This window comes from Anneissia japonica, unplaced genomic scaffold (assembly GCF_011630105.1).
Source record: "Anneissia japonica isolate Jap-2015-1 unplaced genomic scaffold, ASM1163010v1 scaffold483_len1788099_cov177, whole genome shotgun sequence".
In the NCBI taxonomy this organism is placed as follows: domain Eukaryota; kingdom Metazoa; phylum Echinodermata; class Crinoidea; order Comatulida; family Comatulidae; genus Anneissia; species Anneissia japonica.
This window is the reverse complement of record NW_022682587.1, coordinates 195609-208826: the sequence shown is the minus strand read 5'-3', so window position 1 is coordinate 208826 and position 13218 is coordinate 195609.

Sequence of the window (13218 nt, the reverse complement as noted above, 5' to 3'; positions counted from 1 at the left end):
TTTTATCACCAATAATTATTTGATGATGTTCAGTGGCTGTCCACTTCTTCCCCAACCCATTCCTTCCAACCCCCATTTTAAAAATATTTAATCACTTCTATACTAATTATCATGATGACTGATGTTTTTAATCTGCTTAACAACGGTCATCATGCACCATCTACTTAAGCGTCTTTTCCATTTGTTTTTGTTTTTTATGTTTAAAGAATCATATTTAATTCAACTCAAGTTTTGCAAAAGAATGTTCCAGGTTTGATGAGAGTACACGGTGCTAGCATTAGGCCAAAAAAAAAAAAAAATATTGTGTTGGCCACGCCTGACTGACCCAAAATTGCAGTTTGGCATTTTAGTTTTTTTTTTTTTTACTACAATGAAAAATGTTTTTCTAATGAGCTAAACAGACTGGAATAGTCTTGCTGGACGGTAGGCAATGCGACAGTGTTATGCGATCGTTTTGCTATATTTAAAAATGGTCTTTGTTGTATTTTTGTGTATTTTATACTTTTTATGCATAAACACATTATTGGTAAGAAAAAAAACTTTTCCTACCGACCTACCAATTTTTTTGGATTTTCCCAAAACGTGGCTAACACAAGAATTTTTTTGTTGGCCTTACTAGCACAATGCTCATAATTTTTGCAATTTAGTCTTGTGGTTGTATAAATTCAGTAATTCAGTTTCTTTAATGTTGATTTAACAAGTAGTTTTCTTTACTCATTTGACATTAGTGGGTGGGTAGGCGTGTATGTGTGTGTCTTTGAGGGTGTGTAGTATTATTTTATTCTCTGATGAATCTCAGTTTTGATAATTTAGCATCGTTTTGTGCAATTTTGTTTATATTTCATTTGTAAAAATATATCTTGACTAAGTATTAATTGTACATTATATGTACTGTTAACTGTATAATAAGCATTTTAACTTCATAGGATAAAACCAACTCATATTCTAAAAAAGGGAAAAAAATAATAATTTAACTAATTCTATGCATTTTAATTCCCATAGTTTCTGTGTTTATTTTAGCAATTTTAATTCCTCTGATGTAAATTTGAGTTTCACAATTTTGAGGTACTAACATTTAAAACTAGGTAACATGTGCACTAAAACACTTAAATTAACTAATCAGCCACAATCAATTGTTTTACATTAATATAGTCAGTATTTGGTTAATAATTCTAATTGTTAAATTCTCACTCATACTTACATTTCTTTAGTGACCTCCGACCATGTCAAATTTGGTGCTCATATTTTGTAAATTTTAAAAACCTTCTTAAGCATTTTTACATGTCACAGTTCTGGTATAGCAATGTATTTCGTTAGAGATCATGTCTTCTTTAAAATGCTTAAGAAGGGAACGTATCACATAATCTCTAAATCGCGTGGGGACTGGGTACTAGTGTTGTACCTGCATATATTTAGAGTGTGAAATTATTTGCCTCCAATTGGATTCAGCTTTCTGATGAAAGCCTCACCTGCCCAGTTTACTTGGGTTAATTGTATTTTAGTTATTTTATACTATCTTCCAACGTTTAATGCTTCTCAATATCCCAATACTTAGTTTATCTTTCATTATGGATGAGACATGTATTTATTGAATCAAACAATGGCATTTTAATACTCACACGTCATACTTTCACCAAATAGAGGGCGATATACTGCCATTCTTGTTAGTCATTTCTTTTGTTAACAGCCTTCAACTTTCCATATTTTAAGTGTAATATTTGTGAAGGGATGATTTTCCCATGTACTCATATCATAATGTTTGCCAGTCCTGTATATGCCAATAACAGTAGATAGCTCAAAATTTTCAAATTTCAATTAGCCTAGTCAATTAATGCTGGAAAATTGTGATGTGAATGCAGGGGAATAGTACGAGACGTATTTATTGAATCAAACAATGGCATTTTAATACTCACACGTCATACTTTCACCAAATAGAGGGCGATATACTGCCCTTCTTGTTAGTCATTTCTTTTGTTAACAGCTTTCAACTTATATTATTTCTGTATTTATGAAAGTGTATGGGAATAATATGAGACATGTATTTATTGAATCAAACAATGGCATTTTAATACTCACTCGTCATACTTTCACCAACAAACAATGGCATTTTAATACTCACTCGTCGTACTTTCACCAAATAGAGGGCGATATACTGCTCTTTTTGTTTGTCATTTCTTTTGTTAACAGCTTTCAACTTATATTATTTCTGTATTTATGAAAGTGTGTGGGAATAATATGAGACATGTATTTATTGAATCAAACAATGGCATTTTAATATTCACTCGTACTTTCATTAAATAGAGGGCGAGATACTGCCCTTCTTGTTTGTCAATTCTTTTGTTAACAGCTTTCAACTTTCTTATATTATTTCTGTAGGCCTATTTATAAAAGTGTGTAAATATTTCAATGCTAGAATCTTCCCACTTCCCCCTCCCCTCCACACACACCTTTTCTTAATAGGTAAACTGGTTTTCTTCATGTTCTGATAATTAAACTAAATTATATTATTAGGCCAAATAAAATACATGTTTTTCTCATCCATGACTTTAAGAAGTTGAATATCGAGGTCTGACCAATCATGCATACTCTGATGTTATGAAAGTGTTTCAATTTTTATAAGATTTTCCTGTGTTCTAAAAATAAACTAAGAAACAATTATTGGAATTGAATAGTGTGATGAAAAACATTTTTTTTATTTGGTCTTGTTAAATTATTTCCAAAATGTAGTGCCTTTAAAGAACTAATGATTCTGTAGCAAGATATCAAAGAATTGATCTTGAATATTTTCTTATTGTATATTCATCATGTATGTAAATAAGTCTAATAGAATTATAGAAAATGTAATTGAAAATGTAAATATTCAGCAGAATGCTTTATTAAACCCTGCATGGCCTGTTCAAAGACTATGACGTCATTCTTCTTGTTGATGAGTTTGTTGAGAGTAATGTAGGCATGATTTCCGTAAAATCCTAGTGTTACTGCAATCGTTGCACTTTGTAGCTGTCACTGATGCAATCAGAAAGACTCCCCAATTCGACTGACCAATCAGCATCTCTAACAGCTGTAAAGTGTAGTATTTTATGGAAACCAGACTTCACTCATATGAAACTATTTGAACCTTTAAAATTTTGAATAGTTCCATTGTGAATTAAAACAATAAATGAAGATTGTGATCCAATAGAAATTGGATAGTGTGCTGCAAACCTACCAAATCGTTCGTACTTTACTGCTACAATACTTTTCTGCTCCATTAAAATTCCTTGAGGAACCGAAAAGAATACAGTATATGCATGAACTTGCGTGTTTTGCAGTAACTTTCCTGGGTCCCTATGAACTATATGCCCAGCCATTCCGGAAGCGCGTATGCGTACGCATTTCCGGAAGCGCGCATGCGTACGCATTTCGGGAAGCATGCAATGTACGCATTTCCGAAAGCGCAGTTTTCGGAAGAACCAGTGTACGTATCAGTTTACAGGCATACAGTCCTACAGAAAATCCATCGGGCGTTTGTTTACATTGCATGTCTTGGATTGGAATTATTTTCGCCATGGGATAACTAACACAACTTATTTCAAGTGGGGTCCATCGTTAGGAGATGTCATAGCTGCTATCGTTTCCGTGCGCTATACTTATACACATCTAGATGTGTATAAGAGACACTATATATATATATATATTCTTTTTACAAATAACCAAGGCCCTTTTCCAAGCCAAAGTGTGCCGAGTGATTTGGGCATTATTATTTAGTGATATCTTAGTTAAAATTAAGTATGCTCTTTTGGGGTCAAACCACGATACAAAAACTTAGAATTCGGATGTGTAAAAAAGGCATTAAAATACGTCTTAGAATGCTAAAATCGGGGCAAGTGTTGCTTCGCCACGACCCCCATCCGGGCAATTCGCGGTCGACTTGCGGCCGGCCCAGCCTGGCCCTGCCCAGGAACCTCCAGCCCCCTTACACCAATGCTTATGGGTGGAATCATGGTGTGATTATTTTAAAATGGGGGCGGTGGGTTAAAAGAAATTACCTGGGGTGAGATTTCCTGCCATCTAGGAGTGTCCGGGGGAGTGCCATACAGATTTCGTACCTCATCTTCATAACTCCCTCTTCATATGAAAACAATTTTCCCGTGCCATGCCATACCTATGGCATTTGTATATAGATACCCTTGCATTTGCTGGCTACCAGCATGAATTTCAAGTATTTTTCTAGAAAGGGCTGTAAATCATTGAATGAAAACTGTTTTTATTTTTCAGTAAGCCTGTGGCAACTATATCGTATTGCTAGGCCAGTAGGCATATATTTCTGTGCTGAACTCAGCGGCGGATTTAAATGGGTGGGGTGCGGGCCATTCCCTTAACCCGTCTCCCCCCCCCCCCCCTTCTTCATTCCACCTCTTCAAAAGTCAAAAAAGGAAAGAAAAAGAAATTATTTAACGCACAAAACGCCTTAGAGGTTATTTCCGGGCGTCTGGAAAACAAAAATTTCCCGGGGGTAGTGTTGTCTCTTGGTTTCCCCCTTCCCCACATTCTCGGACATCTCCTGGATTCGTCCCTCGAAGTGTTTTCTTTACTGCTTTTTAATTTATCGCACCTGATATTACTCAGTTGAAGATTTTGTTTGATTTCTGCTGTTGTTTTTTATTGATTGATTGATTGATTGATTGGATATGGTATGTTTGGATGATTGACTTGGTTCTCTATAATCACGATCTAGGTGCGTTGATTTTAATTGAAAGCGGACCCGAAGGCAAATTTGTAGGCCCGCTACGGCACCATGAGTCAGCAATTTTGTTTCCATGTGCCTTTAAAGTTTGAATGAATTAGGCCTATTAAATAAATCAATAATATAAATAAAGTTAAAAAAACAAAACAAAACAACACCAGTGACTCGACAAAAATTTTTTCCCGTCGCATTGTGCTGTAGGCCTCCTAATCTGCACTATTATCGGCATTGGCAACACTTTAATATTAGGCTATACAAGGTGAGCAGTACACTTTACTTTGCATTGGTGATTTTTAAAAATTTTAAACTGCTTTAGAATATATGATGTAGGCATTAATAATACAGTATGTAGGCCTTGTCCAGGGCCATGCCTTGTGCAGGGCCAGGCCTAGGTAGGTCTTGACGGTTGTTTCAGGAATAGCAGTATACAGTTTGTCCCTGGGCAAAATATTTGAATACGGCTCGGAGACACATGGGCCTGCAGCGCATCGCCATTCCATTAGGAATTTAAACCTACAGTGGTTAGTACCTTATCGTTTTCAATGCGGAAGTGGTCTTGGTGAATGTATAATGATCTGTTTCCGATTAAAACAAACAAATCCGGAGGGACCTATTTTTAAACATTGGTCGAGGGCCAAACGGTAAAAATACCTTCACGTCTGCAGCCGAAGTAGGCCATGTCTCTAACCCTGCGTTTTCGATGGACGAATACAAAAAAGGCCTCTATTATTAGGCCTAGGCCTACACAACAACTGTCTACTGTTACCAGGGAGTTGTTATAGTGACACTAAGGAGCCAGTGGACACATGTGGTACATCCCAAGGGTTGTCATTAACATCCTAAGCCCAACGTCACTCCTCCACAAGCACGGTCGGCCATCCCTCCTGTTGTAGACTTGACATTGTCAGTAAAAAATTCAGTTTAGGACCTTCAAATTTTAATTTTAATTGTCATCAGTAAACACCCCCTTGAATAGATTCCCCCTCAAGAGTCTCATTTAGAATAAACACCTTTCTCGAATAAATGCCCAGTGGTGTTTATTTTTTCCTTTAATTTTTTTCCATTTTTTCTAACCTGGTTTGAATCAGTAAGTCTTATAGTTCTACTTTTACATTGAAATTAATACACCAAACAAAAGGTAAACAGCTCCCCCGAATAAACGCTTCTCTCCCCCCCCCCCTCCATAAAAAACCCTTTTCAACACTGAACACCCAGGGCATTAAATCAAATATATACATTATTTAAATATTATGGATAATATGGAAATTTGTCAAGTAATTATTAAAATAACATTTTGTGGATGAAATAATGAATTACAATTTGTCAGTGGTGGCGCTATAGGGTAAGAGCAATTGTCCCCCAGATAATTTTCTTTCTCCGCAGAGACAGTCCCACAGTTTTGTAAAAAAAAAAAATTGCCATTGGAAGATTGCCCAACAACAATAGTTTCTCCCATTGGTCTGTCTGTCATTTCAGGGCCACTGCCCACTTAAAAACAATGCATTTATCTGTAACAGATTTTTAATAATTGTAATAAACATAGTGAGTATTTAAATAAAAATAACAAGCACATAGAATAGATAAAAGCGTTGCCTGTAAATGTGTGTTGTGATAAATGATAATTGTGTCTCTGGTCTGCTATGGGAAAAAATATTCCTCCCTCCTTCCCCCTCTCCAAAATTTTACCTTTCCCCTAACTTTCCCCCCCCCCACCCCAGACTTCAGATACTGGCGCGGGCATTGCAATTTGTAGAAATATGCTTTTGTTTCCAAAGTAGCATTTTGTATACACTTTAGTCAAAACAAAATATTGTTTTGATAAAATGAAATCTAATAGACAAGATGGAATTTGTCTTTACAAAATAGACCATTGTCTACAAAATGTAATTTAGAAATCAAGAATATACTATGATTAATATTCTGTTTTATTTAGAGAAAATGAGATTTGAAAAACTAAATTAAGATTTGTACTAGCAAAATGGTGATGTCCCAAGTGACGCCCCATTCGTATATACTGTACCATACCATGTATGTATGAAATAAGATGAAATGCTGTACATGTTTAAGAGTGCGAGAATCTATAAAAATTTACAGCATTGTGAAATGATTATTCTTTACACGGCACCTTTATGTCGAGTAAAAAGAAATATTAATGAGGCTATTATGTTATGCGCTATACAATTCTCTACCATTATTATTTTGATATTATAATGCTAATCCCACAATAATTGTAGAACATTTAATTGATAAGCGTGCACACAAAATCAAACTTTATTACTGTAACTTAAAGTCTGTGATTATTGTTTGCTGTTATTATTATTATTATTTTTGTTATCATTATCATCGTTATTATTATCATTACCATTATTATTATTAATATTATGAGTTTTTAATATTGTTAATTATAATAAAGACACATTGTAGTAAGTTATCGTTTGATAGTTGATTGTTAGTTTAACTACACAAGAGCCAAACCTTTGCACGCATTGAAATTGTTTGTATTTGACAATTTTCACAATGGTGCCTCCCATACCTGTATTGTTAAACTGGTAAACCAAATGCTCAGATGTGATTTCATGAGTGGTAAAATATAACTTACACAGAATATTCTATGTTTTCTAAATTTTAACATGTTCACTGTCAGCGACGAGTATACTTGTCTCACAGAGTGTTGCTGGGGCGCTAGGGATGACTATACTCAAAAACCGGGGTAACATTTTAGTGGCTGATAGTTTGGTGAAGATACACCTAGACAGGAACGTAAAAAATAAAGTATGTATGTTTGTTGTGTTATGTTGCCGCCAGTTTACTCAATTTTATGTGTGTGAGACGCCCTCTGAAATGTATTAACCCAAGTTAACGAGTTTACTCGTTCCCTAATATTTTATTACCAATTTATTAGACATACCATTTTGATGGTATATGCCTAGATAAAATTTCAAAAAAGTATGTCACACACGTGTTCTTGTTTTGGCACACAGAAAGGAACTTAAAAAATAAGGTCTGGTAGTCAGCGTGTTTAAACACATGGAATAAAAGTTGTCTCTTTTCTCCTCCAGTGAAAATGAGTTTTAGCTGCTGTACTACCCAACAATTGCCAATTAAATCAAATTCCATCCAGCTGAAATCAACTGAATTTACTGCCAAACTCAATTACCCACTTGGAATTCTCAAAAGTTATTTTTTGGCCAATTGATCCTCCAGTGGCCGATTAATTGTATATGTTGTGGGAGAGGAGTTTCCCCCACCCTCCACACTCTTTACCACTGCTAAATATTAAGCAGTGTCCAAATACATCAATCATTAAAAAACAATCAGTCTCTTTTAAAGTAGAAATTGACAATGGAGGAAGCTATATACTTGAGTTGTTGATATAATTATATAGGATTTGTTGATATAAGAGCCCACCATTGTATAGATTATGCTTGTTCATGCCTTATGAATTCAAATATTTAGTATTTGATCAAGTAAATGTATTCTATAGTATGCAAGGTACAGCACTGTAGTTATCATTCTTCAACTGACTCATTGTACTGTAAAAGAAAAGTTTATTTTTTAGATTGAAATAACAGAAAATTTGAGGGTTAATAAAGGTTAAACTGAATTGAGATAATTAAAATCATACAAATATATCATTAAAATTCATAGACATTTAAATATAAAAGGCAAAAAAAGTATTGGGACTTGAAGCAAAGGAATGTGGAGTTTCATTTTCGCTGTTATTGGGTCTCAAGTGTCAAATATTTTTATTGTTTAGGAGGTCGTAATCGGCCAATGAGAGTGGATTGTTATAAATTTGTTTTTGATCTTTAGGGATAAATTTTGCAATCCGAACTATTAAATCTTAAATATTTTTCTAAAAATTATTTAAATAAACATTCTTTGGACATATTTAATTATTTTAATATTTATTATTATCCGGAGCCAACTTTAAAGCAATGTCAGTTCTGACTTTACTTTGCTGATTAATTACCGTACTGTTGTTTCACTTGTTATAGTTTTTGTGTCTATGCCCTCTCGGGGTCAAGACAGATGGCGGAAAAGGTAAATCCGGTGGCGGTACATGATGGGTCATATTTCATCTTAAATAACTTATTACTGTACAAAAGTAATAAAAAAAAACAAAAAACAACACCACACATTTCCTGATAACCGAGTCCCATGTGTATACTTTATTAGTAAACACAATACAAAGCAGTATATGGCAAAGACACAAGCCTATTTTTAAAATATTTATCATTGTTGGTATTTCTATGATAATTATTGTAACATTAGTAAGATACCTCTTGTGCGGTGGTCCCGCAGGGCACCTGACTCCTAAAGGGGCCCCATATTCATAGGGTCCTCTATCTAGCACCCTGACCCTAGAGAGCTTTGTTGATACATAACAGCGTAATGTGTCTTTTGGCGAGACTTTTTTTATTCCTTGTTTCGCGTACTTATTTTTTTCAAAGATTATCAGAGAAGGGCGGAATAAAATTAAAAATAAATTTTGTTTTCTTATTTAGCAAATAGTTTTGCCAAAAACATTTAGATGGAGGAGAAAATAAAAATACAATTTTATTAGTGAATGTAATGATAATAAATGTTCTGATGGTTAAATGCTTCAAATTTATATAATTAGAAATAAAAATACATATCTTATCTTTGGATATTTCAAGGCAGCAGAGGGCATAATAAAAATAAAGAAATATTTTAATTTTTTTCTGTATTTCCACTTTTTCGTAGCGGCGGGTGCGCTAATTGGCCAAAAATAAAATTTTATTATTGTATTTGAAATCATCAATATTTGCAGTTGGCGGGTTTGCTAAACAAGGTATAAAAAAAAGTCTTGTCTTAACATCTGTAGGACATATATCATACTGTATATCCAGTGATGGATTAAAGGAGGCCACCCACTGAATTTACCAAAAAAAGAAGGCGAACATGATTAAAAAAATGCTTCTAAGTCCCACAATGGAATTTGCGACGGGGACCAAAAAAGGGCCCCAGTCTCAGAAAAACCACAGAGCCCTCGGCCCCAGCATTACGCCACTGACCATGTTGTATTTAAATGTTATGAAAAGAAGCTGATTGTTGCTCATATTAACTGTATATGTGTCCACTATGCTTAAAAGAATTGAAACTGAAAGATCATATTAAATTGTAATCTGCTTAATCGGGTGCCAGTAAGTCTTGAAGGAGGCACGCGACTTCAGTTTACACAATACTTCAGTTCACTGTTCCAGTAAGTTAGTTTGAGTGAATTGTTAGGTTCAGCAGTAGTCTGAGCGGAAATATAATCACTTTTATAGAAAGAGCTAATTAATTATTAGAGTATAATTTTTATGTAAACATTGGGAACATGCTGAGAGTCTACTTATATATTTTCTGTTATGAATAGACTTCGATTATAATACAGGAAATCCGACGCATTATCTGACCGCTTAACAAACAATTGCATACTAAGGAAGGAAGATAAGCAAATCAACTCCTCCCTCCAGGAAAAGGTTGTTCACCAGCAGCATCTTCCCATCAGAAAAGTTGCTGGTCAACAAAATTTTAAAAATATATCACATGCTGAATCGCCCAATTGCATACCAAGCAGCTTTGTACCCCCCATCATACCCTCTTTAAGGCGCCTCTCCCACCACATCAATGCTCACACCTTGTGTTTAAAACTGAGGGTAAAGTGGTATTAAAGCAGTGTATGAAGGTTTTGGTGTGGCCTTCGGTGTTAAATCAAAAATTCACTTTGGCCCTCCAACCCATATGACCACCCCTGCACTAGTGGGTCACATGTATACTAACTTTTTTCACAAGGATTCATAATTCATTTGTATGAAGACAATGATATTCCAGTAGGAATATCTTGTTTATAACATAGTATTTAACATGCATCCTGTGTAACATATGTTGTCTCTTGTGAATAGAAAATGAATTGGCTCACAATTGTTGAATATGTATATGAGATAATTTTTATAGTGTTCGTTAGGTCCTCATGTATCTCATCGGTTATAACTATTGTGAAGATATTTTTTTGTTGTTGCCATGTATTATATTCTGCAGATATATAATCTACTACTAAAGCATTATGGCCAGTGTCAAAACGTTGGATATTTAACAAATTTATGGTTTCTTCCAGAGACAATCACAATCTGAAACTATTTGAAAATGACGGCAATTGTTGAAGCTAGTAAAGTTGGCAGGTTTGTTCGCAAGGCATCTGCATTCAGGAATTGGATCACAGGTAGAATATATTTTCATATTTTAATGATCATATAATTGTAGTGGAAAGAATAGTAAAATTATAGTTACTCATTCTCCTCCTATTGAGTAGCTATAAAATTCTGCCTAAGCCCCTGTGAATGCATTAGCCACAGTGCAGTGACAGGAGACAATTCTCTTTACTATTTTTCAAGGAGTGCCATAGTCTTTTTCACCCATGACTGCACATGGCAAGAATTTATATTCCGGCAACCACTGCCAGCAAGTTTTTCATGCAATACAAAAGCATGTTAAAAATCTTACAAAATGTTTGGATGTGAGCTCACAGTTTTTGGTGCCCGAGTGAAACCTATTGAACATGAACTTGTGTGTTAAAAATGCCTTCCAAAAGACGGTGTGCAATAACCTGTATTTAACAGGCGGATTAAACAAGGACACACAAAGATCTTCATGGTTCAGCATACACACATTGTTTACCACCAGTTTTAACTAAATGTGCTATGTTCCTATTTCCTGGAGATTAAATCTGTACTTTTAGTTGTTCTACAATCACACCACTTAGTATGTTGAAAATCATTTGTAAAACATCTTTTTTTGTCTTCAGAATCTGATTTTAACCAGTACCCAGTATCAAAAAGTAATAACTATACAGTACAGTATATTTACAGTTCAATAATATATTCTTATGTACCATGGTATTTTTATTGCATTTTATATTATAATGATATGATATATCATGATTATTCCTAATTTAACAGTCAAGAAAAACATACTTTATAAACTTATGACTTTAAATTAAAGAATCTAAATAAGTCTACAAAAATTAATAGTGAAAGAAACTAATATTGAAAATTAAAGGAAGTAATGTTAAACATTACTTTTACTTATTTGCCTCTTAACTCAATATTTTATTCTGATTATTATATAGTTACAGACTTTATTGTGCATTACAGTTTGCTAACATGGATTTTCTGTGAACAAAATAAGAATTAACATTAAATGGTAGTGTCTGATTTGACAAAACATCACAAGTCCTGCTTGTGCGTCAACAAATCGTCAGCTTTGTTGATATTTTGGTATCATTGTTCACATGTCAACCATGGCTGAACATTTTCAACAGACAGAAAATACAGGTATATCCACCCAGAATCCTGTTATTTACAGTATTTTCTATTGTAGTAGAGTGTAGTGTTGATATTTAGCTGAGACTATTAAAAACCATTGTATCCTTGGGGACGTACAATCTTTGTTGAAATCTGGAAAAACTTATTCAAGTGAAAATTTGAATTACTTATAAAAAGTGATCACGTTAACAACTTCTATTGAGACATAAATCCACACAATGTATTTTCTAATTTAAACTATAAAAATCTTTCAATTCAAGGCAGTAATATCCAATTTAAGAGTTTACATGAAAGAATTTAGAAACACTATGTAAATTGGCAATGAAAAGAATTTGTTATTTTAAAAGCTGGTATCTTTCTCATACAAAGTTAGCTATTATTCATATATTGAATTACATCCTTTCTATAAACATGAATTATAACATATATAATTATGATTTATATATTTTAATTTTTTTTCTAAAAGACCTTCCTCGGTTCACATCTGTTACAATATTTGTGAGTTGCCCATATATGGTGTCATATCATACCCACATGAGACGTTTTTTTATACTTTGTTTCGCAAACTTATTTTTTTATTGATAGTCAAGGAGGGCGGGAAAAAAATAAATATAAAATTTTGTTTTCTTATTTAGCAAATGGTAAAAAACCTCCAAGCGGAGTAGAAAATAAATATACAATTTTATTGGTGAATGTGTATAGTGTAGTAATGGGATTGTTATATGCTCTAAGTTCATATAATTAGGAAGAAATATACATATTTTATTTTTGGAAATTTCAAGGCAGCTTTTTCTGAAATTTTCACTTCTTCCGCTAAATGGCTAAAAATAAAATTCTATTTTATTAGAAATCATCATTATTTCGCTAACTTGTTAGCTAACAAGGTATAAAAAATGTCTCACCTCATGGGCAAATCACCTGTGGTATTTGCCACATTAAAATAGGTTGTGTGAAGAGAAGTTTAATGGTGGCACAAATAAAAAAAAAAATACAGGTCTCCCTGAAATGCTGGTCTTTAATTAGAATAATAAAGATAAAAGACATTTGTTAATATGGGACCACAGAAATTGGTCTTTAATTTATAAGTGGACTTTAATTTGATGGTTTGTTAATTAGAGGAAGACATGTATGTAAGTTGTATTGCAGTCACATTAATAAGAA